The sequence below is a fragment of the Oryctolagus cuniculus genome, chromosome X (genome assembly GCF_964237555.1).
Source record: "Oryctolagus cuniculus chromosome X, mOryCun1.1, whole genome shotgun sequence".
In the NCBI taxonomy this organism is placed as follows: Eukaryota; Metazoa; Chordata; class Mammalia; order Lagomorpha; family Leporidae; genus Oryctolagus; species Oryctolagus cuniculus.
The window spans coordinates 9,146,855-9,171,798 of NC_091453.1; the positions used below are offsets into that span (position 1 = coordinate 9,146,855).

Genomic DNA, 24,944 nt, shown 5'->3' on the forward strand with positions numbered 1-24,944 from the left:
TAAAATGCAATGTATTGGAATGAAATGGAGATTCTGAGGTTCCATGATTATTTACAGCCCTTGTCTCTTCTGTTGAGAAATAGTGTTTTTTTTTTCCTTCATACTATTTGTTGAACTCTTTCACTTAGTGTAGGTTTAACTACATAATCACTAAGTAAACTGGAAATAGATTTTTCTAAAAATTAAGAGTGGGAATGTGAGAGGGAGCAGGAGAAAGGGTTGGAGCATGGGGGAGAGGGAGGATACAGGCAGAAGTATCACAATCTTCCTAAACCTGAATATATGAAATACATGAAACTTTTATAACTTTAATAAAATTTTAAAAAGAAAAAAAAGCACAGTGACAGAGAGACAGACAGAAAGAAAGAAATCTTCCATCTTCTGGTTCACTTCCCAAATGCCTGCAACAGCCAGGTTTGTGCCAAGACAAAGTTAGGAGCCAGAAACCCCATCTGGATCTCTGACCTGGGTGGCAGGGACCCATGTATATGGGTCATCTTCTACTGCCTTCCCAGGTGCTGCAGTACCAAGAAGCTGAATTGGAAGCAGAGCATCTGGGAGTCAATCGGGCAGTCCGATATACCATTGCAACATTGCAAGCAACAGCTTAATCCTCTGTGCCACAATGCTGGCCTCAGACTTTAAAAAAATTAGTAGTTATTTGGTGGAGGGATGGAGGGAGAGAGTGCGAGAGTGAGTGAGTGAGAGTGATAGTGAGACAGAGACAGAACTAGCTCCTATCCACTAGTTCACTCCCAAAATGCTATAAGACCTGTGGCTGTGCTGATGGCAGGAAAAGCAACTGCCTGAGCCATCACCTCTTGCCCACCAGGGTATGCATTAACAGGAAACTCGAATGGAGAGTGAAGGCAGGACTCAAACTCATGCACTCCAAAATAGGTTACATGTATTCCAAGCCAGACGTTAATGACTGCACCAAATGGCTGCATATGAGGGCCACACCTTAGTATAAAGGTCCTGGGATGAAGATAACAGTTTTAAATATTACTGAAATATTCATGTCTATATTTTCATATATATAATATATTTTTACTCAGGGTTTGCCAAAGAAAAGACAAATAGAAAGGGATGTGTGTGTATGTGTGTGCATAAAATGTGGGCAGTGTTTAAAAATACAGGGGGAATTTTAAAAGTTCATGGAAATTGAATTAAAAGGCTATTTTGGTATAAAATTTTTGATGTATCATTTATTAAATAGAATACACATGTCCATGAGTATTTTGAAGATCTCTCATAAGCATGGATTTCAAGAAAAAAGCACCAGAATAAACTTACTGTGTAACTCCCTTCTCCATGAAATTTTTGGAGTGTGTATATGTGTGTGTGTATGTATTTCTATGTGTTTATGAAGACAGAAAGAGACTTACCATAAGCTTGTGGTTCACATGAGTATGGAAGCCAAGATGTCATATAACCTGTGATCTGCAAGCTGGAGGCCCAGGAAAGGAAGTGGTTATAGTTCCAGCCCAAGCCTGGAGGCCCAAGAACCAGGCTAACTTACAGTGTAAATTCCCTTTGCAGGTCAGGAGAACACCGATGTCTCAGCTCAATCAGTCAATGAATACCAAGACTTCTCTCTTCCTCTGCATTTTTGTTCTATTCAGGCCCTCAAATGATTGGGCGAGGCCCACTCACGTTCGGGAAGGGTAATTATGTTAGTCTCTTCCCAATACTACTGTCTTCTGGAAACACCTTCATAGACACACCTAGAAATAATATTTAATCAAATATCTGCATAGCTCTAGTCAACCTAAAGTAATAAAATTATCTGTCACAATATTATACATATAGTTTTATATGTATATAAGAACACTTTAAAAGTTCATTGAAAACAGAATAAAATTATAAATTTATCTTGGTGCAAATTTTGTAAAATTCATTTATGTGAGACATCTTCAAAAAGTGCATAGTAGGGGCTGGCATTGTGGCATGGTAGACTAGCCACCACATGTGACACTGGCATCCCATATGGTACCAGTTCATGTCCTAACTGCTCCATTTACAATTCAGCTCCCTGCTAGTGGCCTGGGAAAAGAAGTGGAAGATGGGACAAGTGCTTGGGTCCCTGCATCCATGTGGGAGACCTAGATAAAGCTCCTGGCTTCTGCCTGGTGCGGTCCTTGCCATTGCAGCCATCTGGGGAGTGAACCAGCAGATGGAAGGTATCTCTTACTCTGAGTTTGAAATTAATAAAACTTTTTTTTAAAAGTTCATGGTAAATGCATATAATAAAAACCATGTATTTAACAAAAGTATTTGTACCAAAATAAATTTGTTTCAATTCCATTTTCCAAATTTTTGAAGTACCCTTTATATGTATATAACATACACAACACATACATAATATGTAAACATAAAAATATATATACATATATATTGGAGTTTATTTACAACAATCACTATTTACAGATAAATAAGTATCTTGTGACTTAGGTAAAACACAGCATTAAGGCTGCTATGTAGCAGGTAAAGCCACAGCCTGCAACAGTGGAATCCCTAAAGGGGTGCCGGTTCACATCATAGCTGCTCTACTTCTAGTCCAGCTCTCTGCTATGGCCTGGGAAAGCAGTGGGGGATGGCCCAAGTACTTGGGCCACTACACCCGTGTGGAAGACCCAGAAGAAGCTCTTGGCTCCTGGCTTTATCCTGGCCCAACCCCAGCCATTTTACCCATCTAGAGAGCGAACCAGCAAGGGGAAGATGTATTTATTTATTTCCTTCCTTCCCTTTCCTTCCCTTCCTCATTTTCCTTCCTTTTCCTTCCTTCTTTTTCCTTCTTTTTTCTTCCTTCCCCTTCCTCCCTCCCTCCCTCCCTTTCTTCCCCCCCGTTTTCCTATTTTCCTGTCTTCCTTCCTTTTTTCTGTCTTTGTGTCTTTCGTTCTTTCTCTCTCTCTCTCTCTCTCTCTCCCTTCCCTCCCTCCCTCCCTCTCTCTCCCCCCTTACTCTCCCCCCCTTTCAAATAAATAAATAAAATACTTTTAAAAAAATAGCACAAACAAGACTAGTGTCTGCTAATACTAACTGATAGTAAAAAAAAAAAAAAAGGAGATAACAATCCATCATGGGAAGTGGGATACACAGCAGACTCATAGAATGGCAGATGCCCTAAATAGCACTCTGGCCTCAGAATCAGCCTTTAAGGCATTTGGATCTGGCTGAAGAGCCCATGAGAGTATTTCAGGCATGGAAAGCCAAGACACTCTGACAAAAAAAAAAAAAAAAAAAAAACAACCTAAATGAAAGATCACTGTGAGTGAGATCCCAGTAGAAAGAACGGGCCATCAAAGAAGGAGGTACCTTTCTCTGAAGGGAAGAGAGAACTTCCACTTTGGCTCTGACCTTGTCTAAATAAGATCGAAGTCAGCGAACTCAAGAGGCTTCCATAGCCTTGGAAACTCATGACTAGAGCCTAGGGTGATTACTGACGCCATAAACAAGAGTGTCAAATTGTTAAGTCAACAACAGGAGTCACTGTGTGCTTACTCCTTATGTGGGATCTCTGTCCTTAATGTGTTGTCCAATGTGAATTAATGCTATAACTAGTACTGAAACAGTATTTTACACTTTATGTTCTGAATGGGTGCAAACTGATGAAATCTTTACTTAATATATACTAAATCAATCTTCTGTATATAAAGATAATTGAAAACGAATCTTAATGTGAATGGAATGGGAGAGGGAGCAGGAGATGGGAGGGATGCGGGTGGGTGGGAAGTTATGGGGGGGGAGCCATTGTAATCCATAAACTGTATATTGGAAATTTATATTTACTAAATAAAAGTTAAAAAAATATGACCCCAATTTCTCTTTGAGCATCATTATGTGATAGGGAGAGAGCAAGCCTAAACTTTCAAGTAGAAAATCATGAAAACCTAAGTGTAACATGGTTAGTAATTCACCACCTTGTATTGATCCCATCAATAGCTACTTCCCCTACCATATAAGATCATTTTTAGGAAAAGGGGAGCTTTGTCTTTATCTCTGGTGACACTTTTTGAGGCCCACAGCTCACAATATTGAATGTGCTCAGCCTTCAGCTCTGATTCCAAAAATCTACTCCCAGAACCAGCAGCACCCAGGCACTTGTTCGTGTTTGATGAAATTTTGGGCCCCAGCCCAGACCTACTGAATCCGAAATGCTGTTTGTAGAAGCCCATGTTTGAACCAATCCTCCAAGTGATTCTGGATTTTGAGAACCACTGCTCTGTAAAAGCAGTTGTTTTATTTCCATTTCTGGATTTTCTTAATTCACTGCTTCAGACTGATTAAAAAAAGAACTCACAACTCTCAGAAACTCTATCTGCACAGTGCTTTGCAAACAAAAATGAATTAATACCAACCTGATGTAAGGAGGAAGATTAGTGTAATTTTTCCAAACAATTTAGAATATATATTCCTTCATTACTAATGCAACTGTTAGCTATTCATTGCACAAAGAAGAAATCCCAAAATGTGACACAGACATTAAAATTTAAAATTTGAGGAAATTTATAGCAAGGAGTAAGCTCTCAGGAGGTCAGCTTGATATTGCTTTGAGGGCCACTTCTCAATTTCTTACACAAAGAATATCTAGGCATTGTTCTTTTCTCATATCAGAGTTTATTTCTTCTGGGAAGAAGCCACTTGAACCATCCTTTCCCTATAATTGGCTATTTATATGCAGCTATTACTGGCAAACCTGACCCTCTTGAGGACCACTGCCCACGACCGGGCATGATTTTGAGTACTATATGAAGAAATGTCACCAAGAGATGAGAATCTAACTATGCAACCACCCCGGGCCTCTTAAGCCTTCAATGGAAAAATGTCAGGAGGGCCACACATGCAGCCACTTCAGTCCTGGGCCCCACCAAAGAAAGTATTTCTCACAATTGATAAATTCTAATATATTTCTGAGTGGGAAAATGCCCGAGTTTCCATGATCACATTTAATGTGGGCAATGGTCTTGGAGAGAGATAGAAATAGTTTCATATCATTTAGGACTACAATTCATAACATTTCAAAAATAAATCACAGTGAATCACAAATATCCCTGAACTGCATTTTAATCTGCACTTTTTGTGAGACTTATTTATTTATTAGAAAGGCAGAGTTGCAGAGAGTTGAGGGGTGGGATCTTCGATCCGCTGGTTCACTCCCCACATGGCCACAAGAGCAGGAGCTGGGCCAATCTGAAGCCCAAGCCTGGACTTGGGCCATCTTTTACTGCTTTCCCAGGTCATCAGCAGAGAGCTGGATCAGAAGTGGAGCAGCCGGGACTCAAACCAGCACTCATACGGGATGCTGGCTCTGCAGTTGCAGCTTTATCCACTATGCCACAGCGCCAGCTCCTAATCAGCACTTTTCTGAGAAGCTGTATTTCATGTTCTTTTACTCACCATTTACACGTTCACAACATTTTCATTTAATATATATTGACTCACTAAAAAGCAACCTCCTAAAAATTATCTTAATAAATAGCCTAAGAAAGGGAATGGATTAACAGTTTTTTTTAAGAACATAAACAGGGGCTGGGACTGTGGTACAGTAGGTTAATCCTCTGCCTGCAGTGCTGGCATCTTATATGGGCACCAGTTCTAGTCCCATATGCCCCTCTTCCAATCCAGCTCTGCGATGGCCTTGGAAAGCAGAAGATGGCCCAAGTCCTTGGGTTCCTGCACCTGGTTCCTGGCTTCAGATCAGTGCACTTCCAGCCATTGCGGTCATTTGGGGAGTGAACCAATGGAAGGAAGACCTTCTCTCTGTCTATCCCTCTCATTGTCTATAACTCTACCTCTCAAATAAATAAAATCTTGTAAAAAAAGAACACAAATATTAATGAAAGATTTAAGCAAAACTATTAATGCATTTATGATAGCAAATTTTATATGTCAACTTGAGTGGGTAATATTGCCCAAATATTTGGTCAAACATTATTCTGGATCTTTCTGTGGTGATGTTTGTTGGATGAAAATAACATTAAATTGATGGACATTGATTAATGGTGAATACAGTCCAAAAGTTGGCGATACCTCATCCAATCAGTTCCCCTGAGCAAGAAGGAATTCTGCCAGCAAACTTCAACTCTTCCTAGCCTACCTCATCAGACTTCAGGTCCACCAAGTCTCTACAATTATGAGCCAACTCCTTAACATAAATCTCTCTTTCTCCCTACCCCTCTACACAAACACACACACACACACACACACACCCCAATATGGGTTTCATTTCTCTGGATAACCCTGACAAATACAAAACTGTTGAGGGATAATTTTTAAAGTAAACTCAAATTATTTGATTAACTCCTTAATTAATAAGGAAATTAGGATTTACAGCAGATTCAAAAGAATTCAAATTGTATAACCGAATCAGTAACACTAAAACTAATTTACAAATCAATGTAATAGTTTCCATAGATAGGAGAAAAATCTTCCCTGCAGAGAACATGTTAGTATACAGACGAGTGTCACTGAAGTATGATATGCATTGCTATGACAGTTATCTATAACTTAAAGAGTTGTAACCTCACTCAAGCAAATGCTAGACAGAGTTTCCAAACACTTAGATAACTGGGAAGTTATATTACACAATGCTTCATTTTACATGGAAGACTTCCACCTTATGGTCTTTTGCAATTTTTTTCTAATGATGGTTTTCCAATGTAAGATAGGGAAAATAGGAGTACGTATTTAGGTATACACACTCATATATATATATATATATATATACACACACATATACATATACATATACATATATACATATATATATACACACAATTTTCCCAGGAAACTCTAAACTATCTTACTGGACCGCTGTGAATATATGTGTAACGTATTTATCCTGCAGTGATGGTCTTAACAAATATATATGTGTGTGTGTGTGTGTGTGTGTGTGTATTCCAAGTGGATCCATTCAGGGCCCAATATCACCATTTTTAGATTTTATTCTGAGTCTGTCCCTGCATATCCTTTCCTTACATCCTTTTCCCTATCAAAACCTGTGACCAGAAAATAAATTCTTACACAATTAGGTGAAAACGCAAGTACATTTTAGTGATATTAGAGGAAGTAGCACTCAAATGAGGAAAAAATCTTTACACTAGATAAACAGAGTGTTAATGTTGAGATTTTGAACATCAACTGTAGAGTCACAAAGGTGTTTCAAGTCCAAGAAATCCTTCCTGAGACTAGAGATTATGGTATGTGAAATAGGCCAAGAATGAAAAATAGTCCAGGATTCATTCATATGTAAAGTCTACACAATAAAACGGTGATCTTACAGAAGTTAAAATCCTAATGGTTGTACCATGGTCTAGGGAGAGAAGGGGAGAGAGTGGGATATGCAAAGGTTGATTGATGGGTACAAGGTATTTCATAGATAGGAGTGAGAAGTTCTGAATTTCTTCCATTGCACAGTATAGTGACTATAAATAATCTTAATGTGCTTCATAATTCTCTGTTAAAAAACCAGAAGATAGTATTTTGGATGTTTTCATCAGAAAAAAATAGTAAATGTTTAAACAGATATACATTTACCATGATAGGACATTATACAATGAATTCATGTATCGAAACATCATGTCACCCATAAATAGCTATAAATTTATGTCTGTTAAAACATTTTTGTAAAGATTTATTACTTATTTGAACGAGTTAGAGAGAGAGAGAGAGAGAGAGATCAGTCTTCCATTCACCAGTTCAATCCCCAAATGACCACAACAGTGGAGTCAGAGGCTTCTTCTGGGTCTCCCACATGGAGGCAGGGGCCCAAATAGTCAGGCCATCTTCCACTGCTTTCCCAGGCCATTACCAGGGAGCTGGACTGGAAGTGGATCAGCCAGGACCCCAAATGGTGCCCACATGGGATGTCGGCACTGCAGACAGCAGCTTAACCAGCTGATTTTAAATAAAGCCTTCCCGAATTCCCTAAAATTACACACCTGAACAGTCCTCCTATGCCTTTATTACTAAGATCACACTCATAAATCTCACATAGTATTTATGTGCACATACACATATGTGATATTAACAATGAATTATACTTACAACCTTGTCCTTTGTTTTGACACTTAATGAAATCTATTCTGTAAAGTTTACTTGACAGAACCCCTGAAGTGCAAATACTCCCTTTAAAGCAGCCACCCTGTTGTGCTTATTTACTGATGCATGGGCAGTGCTCTTCTTAAAGAGAACTTCTTCCTGGAAAAAGAAATCAGCCTTTAAAATGAAGATAGAATTGTATCTGCCTGGCATACTCAGCATGGCCCAGTCTGAAGAGAGGGCGATAAATGTGCTAAATGCACCTGAAAGGATCTCCCTTCTCCTTCAATGTGGCAATACTTAATTCATTGGTTTTGTAGCCAGTGCTGCCAAGAAAAAGGTCCCCCTTCATCTTTGGCACTAAAAGAAATGCCCATCAGTTCATTCAAGACTTTGTTCCAGCTATAGAAGTTCAGAAAGTAGAATTTTATCTTCTTGACACATGTTGTTTTAGCTCTTAGAGAAATAAATGGTTTCTATATTGCACATCATTATTCATATGCTAAGACTTTCTTCTGAAACATCTGAAAAAAGATTTGCAATTTGGATCATCCCTTATCATTTTGATTTGTCTTCAGCTCAGGGAGTTCCATGTGTAGAAATGTTTCATAAATATTCAACATTAAGGCCACAAGAAGGAAAGCAAAGGGGGGGAAACCCTAATATTCTAGCCCTTAAAGGTTCAAGTTAGAAAAACAGTGCATGATTTCCACACCAAGTAGTAGTTTCAAGAGCTACTACAGGTCAAATCCTAATAAAATTTCAATTCCTGTCCAGGACTGAGCAACTGAAGAGGGATTGGGGAAAAATCAAAGAGTTCAAAAATGAAAATGACAAAGTTGGAGACAGGGCTGAAAAATAAGATCTTTGCAGAAAAAGAATTTAAAAACCGAGAAACAATTTAATAAGCAACTTCAAATGATGACAACCAATTAAGGATTCCATGAGGATCAAGATAAAACAACAATATTAAACCCAAGACAAATAGGTTAGGTCAGACATAAAGGAATTTTCTCTCAGAAATAAAGATGATAAACATGATAAAACCTCAACCTTCATTTCATTTGATTGATTGCTTTGAGATTTACTTATTTATTGAAAGAGTTACACAGAGAGAAAAGGACAGGCAGAGAGAGACGGAGGTCTCCCCTGGACATCCTATCTTTCACCAGCTTCTATTACATTTTCAGGATTTATGCATCCTCCTTAGCACAGAATCACTACCTAACATTCTCAGTAGTGTTCTGTTGCATGAACGTGTATCAAAAAATGTTTTAGCCATTTGATGAAAGAAACTTGGATTATTTCTAGTTTTTTCCATTATCGACTATGCTCCAATGAATATTCGTGAAGAGCTTTTACTGTGAACATAAATCTTCATTTATTAGAATACTTAAAAGTAGCCAGCGCCCCGGCTCACTAAGCTAATCCTCTGCCTGCAGCGCTGGCACACTGGGTTCTAGTCCCAGTCAGGGTGCCGGATTCTGTCCTGGTTGCCCCTCTTCCAGTCCAGCTCTCTGCTGTGGCCCGGGAGTGCAATGGAGGATGACCCAAGTGCTTGGGCCCTGCACCCGCATGAGAGACCAGGAGAAGCACCTGGCTCCTGCTTTCGGATCAGCGCAGCGTGCTGGCTGCAGCGGCCATTGGGGGGTGAACCAACGGAAAAGGAAGACCTTTCTCTCTGTCTCTCTCTCTCACTGTCCACTCTACCTGTCAAAAAAAAATAATAAAGAATACTTAAAAGTGAGCTTGTTAAACCATATAAAGTATAGGTTTATAAGGAACTGTTGGGCCGGCACCATGGCTCACTTGGGCAATCCTCTGCCTGCGGCGCCGGCATCCCATATGGGCACCAGGTTCTAGTACCGGTGGCTCCTCTTCTACTCTAGCTCTTTGCTATGGCCCAGGAAGGCTGTGGAGGATGGGCCAAGTGCTTGGGCCCCTGCACCCGCATGGGAGACCAGGAAGAAGTTCCTGGCTCCTGGCTTTGGATCAGTGCAGCTCCAGCCATTGCGGCCATTTTGGGAGTGAACCAGCAGAAGGAAGACCTTTCTGTCTCTCTCTTTCATTCTCTATAAATCTACCTGTCAAATAAATAAATTTTTAAAAAAATTATAAAAAGGAACTGTCAAACTTTATTCTGAATTGTGATGTCATTTTTTTTTCATTCCATCAGCAATGAGCAAGACTTCCAGTTGTTACATTCTAGTCACCTTTTGGTATTGTCACTGTTTATTACTGTCACTTTAATGGGAATTCAGTGATGTCTCATTTTTTTAAGATTTATTTACTTATTTGAAAGTCAGAGTTACACAGAGAGAGAATGAGAAGGAGAGAGAGAGAGAGAAAGAGAGAGAGAGAGAGAGAATATGAATGAGAATCTTCTATCTGCTGATTCACTCCCCAATTGGCTGCAGTGGCCAGAAATGCGCCAAACCAAAGCCAGGAGCCAGGAGCTTCTTCTGGATCTCCCATGAGGGTGCAGGGGCCCAAGGACTTGGGCCATCTTGTACTGCTTTCCCAGGCCATAGCAGAGAGCTGGATAGGAAGTGGAGCAGCTGGGTCTCAAATCAGTGCCCTTCTGGGATGCCAGCACTGCAGGCAATGGCTTTACCCATTACACCACAGCATCAGCCCCTCATCGTTTTGAAAAGCTTATTTATTCCAGAAGCAGGGAGTCAGCAAGAGAGAGCTCTCACATGATACTTCGCCCCCAGAATACTTACAATGGTCAGAGACAGGCCTAGGACTAGAGCCAAGAGCTCACTCCAGGTCTCCTCATTTGTCCTAGGGACCCAGCTACTTGGGTCGTAACCTGCTGATTCCCGCAGTCTGTCCTTGCCATAGTGCTGACATTGGGAGCCAGAGTTAGGCAGCAAACCCAGGTAACCTAAGTCAATTCTTTCAGAGATAATCTGCTGGTGACAAATTCTCTTAGTTTTCCTTCATCTGAGATTGTCTTTATTTCACATTTCAGAGGGATTTGTTTTGTTTGAAATAGAATTTGAGGGGGCCTGCAGTGCCAGCATCCCATATGGACACCAGTTCGAGTCCCGGCTGCTCCACTTCCAATCCAATCTCTGCTATGGCCTGGGAAAGCGGTAGAAGATGGCCCAAGTCCTTGGACCCCTGCACCCGCATGGGAGACCTGGAAGAAGCTCCTGGCGCCTGGCTTCGGATCAGCACAGATCTGGCCTTTGCAGTCATCCGGGGAGTGAACCAGCGGATGGAAGATCTCTCTCTCTCTCTCTCTGCCTCTCCTTTCTCTGTGTAACTCTGACTTTCAAATAAATAAATCAATCTAAAAAAAAAAGGAAATAGAATTTGGTGTTGACAGTTCTTCCATTTATGACTCTGAAAATGTTTCCATTTCTTCTACCATCCATCATTTCCGACAAGAAATCAGCTCCTAGCTGAATTATCATTCTCCAATAAGTACCATCATGTTTTTCTCCCTTTTCAAGCTGGGTGTGGTTTATCAATCATAACAAAAATACTAACATGAGATGTTAATAGGGAAGGATGAATGTGTTTTACCGATTATGACAAATATATAATATTAATGTGTTAAAACAGGAGAAGCTAAGCATGAGATATTGGGGAACTCTTTGTACTACATCAAAATTTTTGTTTTGTAAATTTAAAACTATTCTGAAGTTAAAAGTTTTTAAGATATTCTTTATTTGACATTAGTTTCTAGTAGTTTGATTACAGCCTAAGTGTGGGATTCTTTGTGTTTATTCTATGTCAGCTCTGCTGAACTTCTTCAATCTGCATTAGGTTCATGTGCTTCACCAAATCTGCGTGGGACTCGGCCATTATTTCCTCAAATATGTTTCTGCATGTCACTTGTTCTTGAATTCCAATAACCCAGAATTAGACTGTGTTATTATTCCACAGGTCCCTGAGTCTCTGCTCATTTTTAAAAGCATTTATTTTCTCAAACATTCAAATTGGATAATTTTTACTGATGCCTATGCTGATTGATCTTAATTATTTCTTCACCTTACCTCTGCTGTCCAACTCTTCCAGTGAGTTTTCCATTAGCTTCGATTAGTTTATATTCCAAATCTAAAATCTTGATTCCATTCTTTATATTTTCTATTTCTTTGCTGAGACTTTCTATCTCTTCATTTTTTATAGAGTGCTCATCTTTACTCATTTGATGCATTTTTATGATAGCTGATTTAAAGTTTTTGTCAGAAAATCCCAACAACTGTGTAAACCTAACTATTGCTGTCTATTCATAATATTTTCTCATGAATGATTCTCCTTATATACTAATTTTGCATTATACTATAGATATTTTGAATATCATGTTATATGACTTTAGGTCATGTTGAAATGATACGAGAGTGCTCATATTATTAGTTTTGTTTTTAAATTAATATCTGAGAAGCAGAGGCAGAAGGAAAGAGCTCCCATCCATCGTGTATTCTCCAAATGCCCACAATAGCCAGGACTGGGCAGAGCTAAAGCCTGGAGCTGGGAACTCAATCAAGGCTTCCCATAGGGGTGGCAGCAACCCAACCACTGGAGCTACCACTGCTGCCACCCCGTGTCTGCAGTGGCAGGAAGCCGGAATCAGGATCCAGAGCTGGTTACCAAACCCAGGCATTCCAATATGGGATGCAGGCATCTTAACTGGAGTCTTACCTGCTAGGATAAATGCCTGCCTCTGGTATTACTAGTATAGCAGTAATTCCATTGGGTTTAGGCTACAAGTTGCGGCCAGCCCCTGTAGGTTGTAGTTTTAATGCCAATTCCAGTTTCAAAGCCCTTTCAGGACAATTTCAATCTGCCTGCCATGTGTACTACTTAGTACTCAATCTGGAACCTAGGCAGTAGTCTATTCTGTTGTTCAGGTCTCAAAGTCTATGATATGCTGCACAGGTCACCTTGCACACACAGCTTTGGGTGAGTTTGGGGCTTCATAAAGAACTGTGAGAGGTTGTTTTCCAAAATTGTTCTCTCGCCACCTCCCCAGGACATTCTGGTTCCCAGGGGCTCCTCTTTATGGTCCTCCATCCAGAAAGTTGGGGCTTTATTTACCTCACCTCACTGCATATCTCCAGCCACCTACGCTACCTTTAGAGTCAAGTAACAGAAAGGGGAAGAAAAATCTCAATAGGAGCTGTATTATCATTTTGGAATCTCAGTTCCTTCCAGCAGAGAGAAAGGTTTCTCTCTCTCAGTTTTTGTGTCTGCTATGGGTTATGGTCACTATCACATCTACCTCACCTGCTACCATGGGATTGCTTGGGCTGGGGCAGGAGAGGATGCAGAAAAGAACGAACAAATGGGAGATATCCCAACTCTGAGCCTTAGGAGACCACTGCCCTGTTTCTAGGGCCAGAAATAAGAGGCCTTCTCATGGATGGATGGATGGATGGATGGATCTCTCTCTCTCTTTCCCCTACACTCCCCCCCCTCCCTCCCTCAGTCTCTCCTTCCCTCTTCACCCTAAACCTTCTCCTGGGTTTCAGGCTGCATTGTCTTCACTCGGGGGAATACTATGGGAAAACAGGGTAATCTCACTACCAATCTGGTACTACTTTTAATTCTAGTCTCTTTCCCCCTTCTACCTAGTTCAAAGCTCTCAAATAACTGCTCTATCTGTTCCTTTCAGGTTTTATAGCTAGATTTACTGGAAGAAACCACAGAGTTGCTCATCCAGCGTTACCTAGTACCAGAACTCCCCTGACATTTTATAAATTCGGCTCTTTGTTGAAGGCTTCCTTTTTATAAGTTGGACTAGAAAACTTGTGAGCTCATGGATTTTGTGTTTTTCACTATGGCAGCTCCAGCCTGACATACAGTTGGTGCCTAATACAATTTTTGATGGATGACTAAGTAATTGACTAAATGAATAAGTGATGATATTGGATTAGTTTTCCTACATCCTAACATTACTGATTTTAAAATAGTAATTTTATTTTTCAATTTTAGTTAAGGAGACAAACATAATATCTTATTAAGAAATACACTTAATTCAGATGTACTGTTGTAACTACACATGAAAAAGATTCACATTTCTTACAGAGATAATAAACTATAATTTCATTGGGCCCAAATTCACCAGAAAAAATTGGTCATTTTACCTACAAAATAATTTGTATTCAAAAGTGTAATGGTCATCCACATTTCAGCTAAGCAAAAAAAAAAAAACACTCCTCAAACTATTTGAAGGAATAAACATTCATCTGTCCCTTTAATGATAAATGTTTTCATTCCTGTATTCATCAGCATGCCGACATCATTACAAATTCAAAGATAAACCCTGGCAGGGATGTGTCTGTCTTTTGGGTCAAACAGACACCCTAGTTAGTTAGTAGCTGGATTTGAACTTCTAACCATTTGACCTGTTACAGACATTTTGCATGATGATTTTAGCTTTGTCTTGAACTATTACAAGGAAGGAGGTCAATTTAAGCATTTTTAAATGCTGCTCCTATCAGCAAAGACACTTAACAGATCCACAGACTTTTAAAAAGTCAGTAATCCAGGCCAGTGCTGTGGCGTAGCAGGTAAAACCGCCGCCTGTGGTGCCGGCATCCCATATGGGCATCGGTTCAAGTCCCAGCTTCTCCACTTCCGATCTAGCTCCCTGCTATGGCCTGGGAAAGCAGAAGATGGTCCAAGTCCTTGGGCCCCTGTACCTGTGTGGGAGACCCAGAAGAAGCTCCTGGCTTCAGACTGGCATAGCTCCAGCCATTGCGGCCACTGGGGAATGAACCAGTAGACGGAAGACCTCAATCTCTGTCTCTGCATCCCTGTAGTTCTGCCTTTCAAATAAATAAATCTTTAAGAAAAATAAAATAAAAATTCAATAGTTCACATAGAAGGTCATGATAGTAACTGCTAAATGCCAATTCCTTTATTAAGTTCTTTTTTTAAATGTGCACAGAGGGAATAGAGAATGTACGCTGTACTCAAAAGGTAATAAACAAAACATAGACTATGGTTGGTTAAAGAAACCTTAGTACTCTTTACTTAAAATCAGAAACATTCTCACAGAAAGCACAGCACCAACTTGCAAATAACCAGGATGTTCTGATGTCGATGGGTCCATGGGGGTACAGAGGACAGGACAATGCCACCAGTAACAATTTAAAGCTGCTCTGTCGTGCTATGCTCTTATGTTCTCCGTCCAAGGTGACAGATACAGTTGGATCATTCTGTCAACAGAGCCTAGTAAGATTCCCAGAAAATACTCTCTTTCATATGCATTTTCTCCACTGAATTTAAAGCTTATTATTTACATGGCTTTATTCTTCGGAGTGCCTTAGCAAAGTCATCATGAGCTGTTGCTGGGTCAAATTCCATTGTCCAGGCTCTTGCTATTGAATTGCAGATGCCTGTCTCTGGCCTGCACCCTGAACTACTCTTACCCAGAAATGGTCATAAATACACAATGTCCAGAAGGAGCCTTGCTTTCCAGGAGAACATGAGGTTTCACTGTATAAGCAGACTGGTGTGCTTATTCTGACTTTCCTGAAAGGCAAGGGCAAAGGTGATTGGTAGCAAATGAAGATATAGAGGAAAGAAAAGTCTTACAGCACTTTGTACATACGCGAGAAGCTATATATTTGATAATCCAAATGCTTGCCTATAAATCAGAATTTGGGGTACTAGTGTAAAGTCTGTGAATGATTACGGGATTGCACGTTTGGTACTTGCCCTAGACTATTTTTACAAATTTTGAAATTAACAGTGACAACACCAATCCTTGTATTTGGATAAGAAAAGTCACCTCGTCCTGAATAATCACTGCCTTAATGTTTTTCTCCTTGTCAATCGACTTTTCCAGGATGGCATTGTGGTACAGCGGTTAAGGCAATGTTTCCAATACTGGCATCCCATACTGGAGCACCCGCTTGAGTGCTAGTTGCTCCACATCCAATTCAGCTCTCTGCAAACACGAGGGAAAGCAGTGGATGATGGCCAAAGTACTTGGGCCTCTTCCACCCACATGGAAGATCTGGGTAGGACTCCAGATTCCCAGCTTCCACCTGGTCCAGCCTTGGTTGTTGTGGCCATGAGGAGAGTGAATCAGCAGACAGAAGATCTCTCTCTCTCTCGATGTCTCTCCCTATCTCTCTAGCACTGTGCCTTTAAAATAAATAAAAATCATTATGTATGACACAAGAATCCAGGGATTGTGAGAGAAAGGCTCCTTCCTTTCTGTCTGCTGGCGGCCATCAGAGGTGACCCAGGATGGGTGCAAACAAGTACATCCAGGAGCTACGGAAAAAGCAGCCGTCGGATGAAATGCACTTTTGTGGTAGGTTCTGCTGCAGGCAGGACGGCCAATGCTCTGTGTGCCACAGGACACCCTGCCCCACCTAGCCCACCTAGCACACAGACAGGGATTCAAGGCCTAGCAAGTTTATGTCATATATAGGATTTGTGTGCAATGTAGCGGCCACGAGCACCCAGTTCCTAAGGGCGCAAGCTACCACAAGCATGTCCATCATGGTGTTTGCATGTAGCCAGGCCGCTGTGAGAAATGAGCTGGGCGGCACTGTGGGGATCTGACAGGCCTGAATTCTTACTTGGCTGCAGATGCCACATTCAAGTTCTTTGAGGTTCTCCTCATCGATCCATTCCATAAAGCCACCAGAATTCCTGACACCCTGTCAATCCCCAAAGCAGTCCACAAGCACAGGAAAATGTTTGGACTGACATCTGCAGGCCCCAAGAGTGGTGGTCTTGGAAGGACCATGAGGGCCACCACACCACTGGTGGGTCTCATGGTACAGCCTGGAGAAGGTGGCAGAGCCTCCAGCTGCACTGTTATCACCAATACAAGTAATGTTTGTCACATCCAAACCTAATCTACCATTTAGGTCAACTGTGTCTGCTTAAAGGTGTTACTTGTCTGTTAAAACGATTCTGCAGGTTATTTCATGAACACTTTGTCAAATTACGTAAGTTAAAAGTACAACAATGTTTGAAGACTAAGTGGTGTATCTTGTTTCTAATAAGATAAAATTTGTCTTCATTTTAAATTATTAGGAAGTTATATGTCAGTGTTAAAAACGTTGCATGGTATAATAGGTATAAAATAAATTCCTTAAAAGAAGAAAACAATACAAAATCTTAAATAATAGTGATTTGTGCAGAATTCTTTCTCTTTTTTAATGGTCAAAGAATCCAATCATTTTGAGTATGTTTTTCATCCCATGAAATCCATTAGCATATCTCAAGGCTCTTTTTATTTTTTAAAATTTATTTATATATTTGAAAGGCAGAGAGAGAGAAAGAGAGAGAGAGAGAATCTTTTATCCACAGATTTACTCCCCAAATAGTCACAACAGCCAGGGCTGGGCCAGGCCAAAGCCAGGAGCCAGGAGCTTTATCCAGGTCTTCCATGAGGTTGCAGGGGCCCAAGCACTTGGGACATCCTCCATCGCTTTCGCAGGTGCATTTGCAGAGAGCTGGAGAGGAAGTGGAGCAGCGGGGACTTGAACTGGGGTCCATATGGGATAAGGGCACTGCAGGTGGTAACTTAATTCACTACATTACAGTGTTGGCTCCCAAAATTATTTCTTTATTTTTAAATACAATGAGTTAACTAAAACATATCTCAGTGCCATTAATTCCAAATAATTTTTCCTGCTATGAATCATATCCGTTAAGTTTCTGGGATTTTTTCCCTTTACTTCTGAGAAACTTTCCTCTATAATATCTCTAAATATTTTTTGCTTTAATTTTATAATGAAATTTTATTTTCAATTGTCCTTCTAATTTATGTATAAGCTAGTAACATGTGCTATCTTAACGCTCAACTTATTATTCACTCTCAGTTTACACCTTATTCTTCTCTAGCTTCTGAACCTTGTAATTTATGCTATAACTTAAGACTCTTTGTGAATTCTTCCACAATATCAACAGTTTTTAAATACTTTTCTTCTGCATCTTAGTTCTTGTTTTATTCCAGACAGGATACTTTCGATTTTACTTTGGTTCGCAATTTTCATTCACTTTCTCTTTTATTGATTTCCTTTCATAATATCACATATTCTTTTTTACTTTTCAATCTCATACTTAATGCGTTTATCTCTTAATAATTTTTATATATTTTTTTCTTCAGTTATCTGTTTAAATGCATTCACCTTAACACCATTCACAACTTCATCCATTATTTCAGATTCTTTTTCCTGTTCCTCTGAGCTTCAGTATGAACGCTTTTATATTCTTACTTCAATTTAAGGGGTTGGGGAAAGATTGAACATTTTATGTGGACTGTGTGAAACACTTTTTAGGAAGTTTTAGCTCTGTGTTGTCTTACGAACTCCTTTACTAAGGTCCAGCCTGTCCTACTTGTTCTCTAAACTCTGCACTGTTCCTCAGAACAAGTCTTGTTCTCTTGTCCCTGGATTTCAGAGTCATATAGTCACAATGAGGTTTTTCTAGATTTTTCCCAGTAATGCTTACTTATCCCCATAGTATTTTTCTCCAAAATAAATGGCATTCAGGGGGATTCTCAGGATTTTATTGAATCCCTTTCTTTGCTGAGGTTATTTTCTGCTACACTAGAACTTTTTTTTTTTTACTACTTTTCAGTTTGTAACATAATCTGCTCTCATTTTTCTTATCTGCCTTCTCTTTATTTTTAAACCTTGAAAAACCAATGTATAGTTTTTTGTAAAAGCCATAAGATAGAATCTTGAATGTTTTCATAAAAAATGATGAATGTTTGAAGATAGATATGTTTACCCTGATTTGGACATTATACAACACATAAATCCATTGGAACACCATGTGATACAATATAAATGCATACAAACTTTATGCATTACTAAAAATAAATAATTCAAAAAATTCAAATAAACTGATTTTTCTGTTTCATTAATAAGACTTTGGGAGAAGAATTTTCTGTGATCTTTTCCCCTTTAAGGACTGTTTCATAGTCTTGTATCTGTACCATTATTTATTTAGTTTCTATCACTTGCAACATTCATTGGATTTGTATAGTATGATACTTAAATATTACAAGCAAATACACTGTGAAATTTATAATCTTGTTGTAATACTTCAGGACGTCTAAACAGAGGTAATCATATCTACTGAGGTCATTACTGGAGGCCTCGTAAAAAGCAAATACAGAGGGAACACCCTATGAACAATCCAAGTGCAAAAAACTGCAAATACATGGAAAGCTTTGTGATTTTTGTTGTTGTTGTTGTTGTTAAAACAGTGGCTATATGACCTGCCAAGTTCAATGTATTCAGAGGTGTCTTATTACAATGCTGGACTTCACACATCCTGTGGAGGTAAAGATGTGGCTTCATAGACCAGAGGTGGAGTTTCTAGATTTCTAGTCACATTTCTAAACAGATCATGGGCTCTTGAATCTCCAACTGCTGGTTATCCCCTGATCATCTTCTAGGCCCCAATTCTTAAAGCTAAATAAATGATTTGTAACAAAATTCATGTGAGCTTAATTAGGTACATGAAGAATTAATCAAACTACCAACATTTACTTTAAATATAATACTTTCCAATTCAAAAAGAGAGAAGTCATTTCAAATCCCTGAAGAAAGTCTTATCTCTTAGGGTGAGTATTTAGCCTGGACACAGATATCACTCATAAAGAGACATTAGTGTTGGAAAATGTGGGGTCTGAAATATAGGATGAGATACTCATGAATTCATCCCTCTTCCTCCAAGATTACAGGCTCTGGACACATTTGTTCTTTGGCAAAGATGTGACTGTCCATGCTTTGGAGTTTGCTGCATGCTGTGGTTTGAATATGACTTCACCTCCAAACTAATGCATTTTACACCCATTAGTCAAAAGTTAATGACACAGGGTAGAAATTTAATCCAATTATGGTGTTTAGAGGTGGGGTCTTTGGGTACTGATTAAGACTAGATTTTTCAGTAAGGTACTGCCTCCATGACTGAATCCTGTTGGCTTAGTAAAGACAAAGACAGACACCATACAAGCATGAACAGGTTCACATAGCTTCTGTGTTGCCTCAGGACTCTGCCAGCAACGTCATTATCAGAGGCCACACCACTGACATATGCTTGATCTTAGACTGTGAACCTCCAGAAACCTCTTTTCTTTATAAAGTAGCTTGTCTCAAATAGTTTCTTATAGTAATAGAAATCTGACAAATACATGACAGTATGTCTTAAGAAAAATTTCCAGGGACCAGTGTTGTGGTGTAGCTGGTTAAGCCATTGCCTATGGCACAGCATCCCATATAGGTACAAATTCGAGTCCCAGCTACTTCACTTCAAATCCAGCTCCTTACTAATGACCTGGGAAAGCAGTGGATGAAGGCCCAAATGCTTGGGTCCCTGCACCCACATGGGAGACCTGGAAGAAGCTCCTGGCTTCAGACCTGGCCCAGTTCTGGCTATGTGGCCATTTTGGGAGAAAATCAGTAGATGGAAGACCTCTCTGTCTTTCTGTAACTCTGCCTCCAAATAAATAAATCTTTTTTAAAAAGTTTTCAACATAAGACTATAAATCATGCTGGCAATGATGAGAGTGGATGGTACTAGTAACTATTTAGCGAATTGCTCCTTTCAAGTGGAGCTGGAGAAAATGCTGATTGTTAGCTTTTGCAGTAGTATAAATATTCCCACTATGCTTGATTTCTAGCTATCAACATGATGTCCCCAAAATACATGGGAATACATGTGCCACAATCAGCGCTCACCATCAGCCCCAGCACATTACTAGTATAGCTTAAAATAAAATAAAGCAACAACTTCAAGCACATTGTAAACGTATGCAAGATTACCACTCTACAGCCAGCACTGCCATGCAACTGTTTCTTGTTTTGAAAGAAGCAATGCTGTCGGAAGCTAAAGTAAAGAAAGAGAAACATTTTTTTCTGTACCCAGATTACTTGGAATAATTCCATCTATCTAAATCCTGAAAATAATTAAAACCTAAATAGTAGCAGTCTTCCCCTTTAGAATTCCATTTTTACAAAGTAGTTCAGTTACTAGTATCAACAGCATTATCAAAATGTAAACTTTCATTATACCTTTTAACTTCTGAAATTATAGTCATTAATGAGGATTATACAAATACCTGTTATAAGTTAAGGCAAAACCCACATACAATTAAATACAAGCCACCGCAAGGATAAATAACAGTTACTACTCTAAGGTTACTTCATACACTGTTCAATGACAACTGCAGCTGTGCAACTATTTAAAGTGCTGCCATGAAATTAATATAATGTATTATTTTTAAAAGTGCTATGTGTGGCTCTTGGAGATGAAGAAATCTGAGTGGGTGGTAGAGAAAAAGAGAAACTGATAACAGAATAATCTAAAAGAAACCTTAGCAATTTTGATTCATTTGTAAGGAATCTCTTAAATCCCATCAACTGGACATTTTTTTATGTTCAGTATAAATTCTTACCCACTTTTATTTCCCAGTCAAAACGTAAAAACCCTATGCTTCAATGCTTTAGAATTCTAGACTCTGCTTTTCAAGTTTCCAACTACCTACTGAAAAAAGTGTAAGCCTTAAAGGGATAATGCCCAATTGACAAAAATGGATTTTACTTCCTACGCATAACAGTGAATCTTTGGAGGATTGCTGAAAGCATAGTGCCTTCAACAGACCTTTAAATTTCATGGGTCTTGAAGAACACAAAACGCACAGCTCCTGGGATAAGTGGTCACGGCATCCAGTGATCCCAAATGACCAGTTGGGTTTCCATTCACTCTAGGCCAGGCCTAGTTATTCTGAATGCTGAAAACATGAGTACCTTAACACAACCTAATCCTATTTACTGTGTCCCACGTGTGAATGTAAAGCAAAAGATCTTGTTGTAAGTTGGGTTCCCTGGGAATCACCGTCTGAAATGAATTTTAACATGTAGCACATTCATTAAGGAGTGTCATCAGGATCAACACTGTGGAAGGAAGGGAACGAAGCAACAGTGGGCAGGAGGAGTTGCTGAACTAAAATGCAGGTCCAAGAGTGGCCTCAGTCAAAGTGGACCTCAGATGGCCCAAGATAGCCGTGAGTTTATACTGCTACATTTACCATTCAATGCACACAACATCTCAGGAGTTGCTGTGATAATAGACAACACAGTCCACCTCAAGGGACGAAATCTGACAGCTGTTTTCTAGCAGCTGACCTGGCAGCTGAGACAACAAATCCTTTAGTGAATGGAGATCAGGGAAGAGCCTCACTGTCTACTGCAGATCTCCAAACTGGGTTTCTTCAACAGTGCTCTGCCTTAATACCATTCACTTTCTCAACACAACCTTATTCACGCAGTCTCTCAATATATACTCATACAATGAGGCATGGGGGGCAAGGAAAGACACACCTCTACAACTATGAAAGTGTAGCTGCCTTTTATTCCTGCATGTGAAATACATCAAAGCCCATTCCCAAAGGAAGACTCCATTAAAATGTACAATCTCCTCCTTAAAAGCATATTGCATTAGGCATCCATTATTACTTGGCCTAACCACTGTCCCCAGCTTCTTAGTAAGGAGGTCTTGTTTCCCTGCCCGAAACCCGGGGTTGAAATTCCTCAATTCATATGCTTTAAGGAGTAATGAGTTATCACCTAAAACAAGGCCTGTCGGCAAATGTTTGCTTTTGCTTTCTGGCCTGACTCTGAAAATGCCAATACTTCCTGAGTAGTACTACATTTATGGCCAGCCATTATTTATTCTCAGTCATCTTCATTCATCAAATTGCTTCACAGGGAGGGGAGAACATAGCCAAGCCACATCATGAAGCTAATGGACAAAAGCAATAACTGAATGGAGTGTACAAGGGGAGGCAGAGGAGCAAAGTGGGCCAAAGAAAGAGCATTACGAAAGATTGCCACTTTCCAAATTTCACTTACATCTGGTGCTTCATGTATAGCTTTTGTGACAGTCAAGGGAGACGTGCTATAGTCTACACATATAGATTTCCAGATATGAGACAAAACATGTGGTCTTTGTCTCTCTGTATTTGGCTTATTTCGCTTAACACACCTATTTCCAATTCCACCCATTCTACTGCAAATGCCAGGATTGCATTCTTTTTATGGAAAGTAATATTTCATTGTGTACATACACCACATATTATTTATTTTTTTCCTCCATTGCCTTCCCAGGCCACAGCAGATAGCTGGATCAGAAGTGGAGCATCCAGGATTTGAACTGGTGCCCATATGAGATGCTGGCATTTTTTGCAGGCAGCTGCTTTACCCACTACGCCACAGCCCTGGCCCCACAACATATTCTTTAACTACCCATCCACTGATGGACATATAATTTGATTCTAGATAGACAGAAAGATAAAAACGTGGATGACACATTATTTGATAAATAGACACTCTAATACACCATTTTTACATTTTATGATCTTTGTCTTGAATTACAAGTTATGTGATATTAATATACCTACCACTGATTTTCATCTATTTCCCTGTGTATATCTAATTCTCAAGTATTCTAAACATTTTTGCTTGGATGTTCCTCTTACACGTAGCATACAGTTCAATTCACCATGTGACCCACTCTGAAAACCATTTTATCCTGATAGATATTTACTTTTGTTTTTTTTTTAAAGGGTAAATTTACTGGGATGCAAAACAATTTGAAACCTATGTATAGCTTTTCTGATAATATACATTTCCATGAACTTTCAGAAGGCTCTTTGCACTTTAAAAAATAAAATGCAGTAAAACATTAACAATTAAGCTTTAAAAAAGGCACATAGAAAAATTCAATTATAAAGCTATATACACATTTTCTTTTTTTAAAGATTTATTTATTAAAAAGTCAGAGTTTCACAGAGAGAGAAGGAGAGGCAGAGAGAGAAAGAGGAAGAGGAAAAGAAAGAGCGAGAGAGCGAGAGAGATCTTCTATCCACTGGTTCAGTCCCCAATTGGCCACAATGGCCGGAGCTGTGCTGATCCGAAGCCAGGAGCCAGGAGCTTCTTCTGGGTCTCCCACATGGGTGCAGGGGCCCACAAACTTGGGCCATCTTCTGCTTATTTCCCAGGCTACAGCAGAGAGATGGATTGGAAGTGGAGCAGCCAGGACTCGAACCAGCACCCACATGGGATGCCAGCACTGCAGGCAGTGGCTTCATCCACTATGCCACAGCGCTAGCCCCCATGCCATTCCTTTCATGAGAAACACTCCCCTTGCTTCCACACCTCTAAAGCATGCCTGTCATTCAAGTTTAAGTTTAAATCCTACTTTATCCACAAACTCTTCCTCAAATACTATAATCATACTTCTTATCCAAGTGCACAATGCAGAATGTCTCTAACAGCTAAAATTCATAATTATTTTTGGCAGTATTTCAATTGATTATCTACTGCATGCTATGTAATATACTTATAAACTTCATATATTTTATCACATTGAACCTTTGCATGTGCCTTGTTATCAAGCTTTGAGTATGCCCATTCAACATACAGGAAAACGGAATCTCGGTGAAGAGAAACTGTACCACAGGCAAAGTCGGAGGGAAAGCTGCTCAATCCAGTTCACCTAAACAACCATGTTCTTTCTATTTTGCCTTCATTATGTGTGCTTCTCATTTCCCTCGAGTAGATCACAAATACCTTCAGAGGAGGACTATGTGTGAGGCTACTTCAAAAGGCTTATGGAAAAATGGAATGAAAAGGTTAAGTTCGCCACTGTTCAAAAAATTGTTTCTAAGGCTGATTTATTTATTTGAAAGGAAGAGTTACAGAGGAAGAGGGAGAGACAGAAAGAGATTCTATTCCCCAAGTGGCCACAACAGCCATGGCTGAGCCAAGAGTTTCATCCAGGTCTATCATGTGGGTGGTGGGGCCCCAAGCACTTGACCACCTTCCACAGCTTTTCCCAGATCATTAGCAGGAAGATGAGTCAGAAGTGGAGTACCCAGGATGCAAAGCGGCGCCCATAGG

At 39.7% G+C, this 24,944-nt stretch overlaps 1 long non-coding RNA gene and 1 pseudogene across 1 annotated transcript in view; one reads left to right on the plus strand and one right to left on the minus strand.

The window, feature by feature from the left end:
- LOC127484919 (uncharacterized) overlaps window positions 1-24,944 on the minus strand; it is a 695,554-nt gene that overhangs the window by 336,945 nt on the left and 333,665 nt on the right. The window lies entirely within an intron of this gene.
- Window positions 16,261-16,858, plus strand: LOC127484917 (large ribosomal subunit protein eL15-like; annotated as a pseudogene).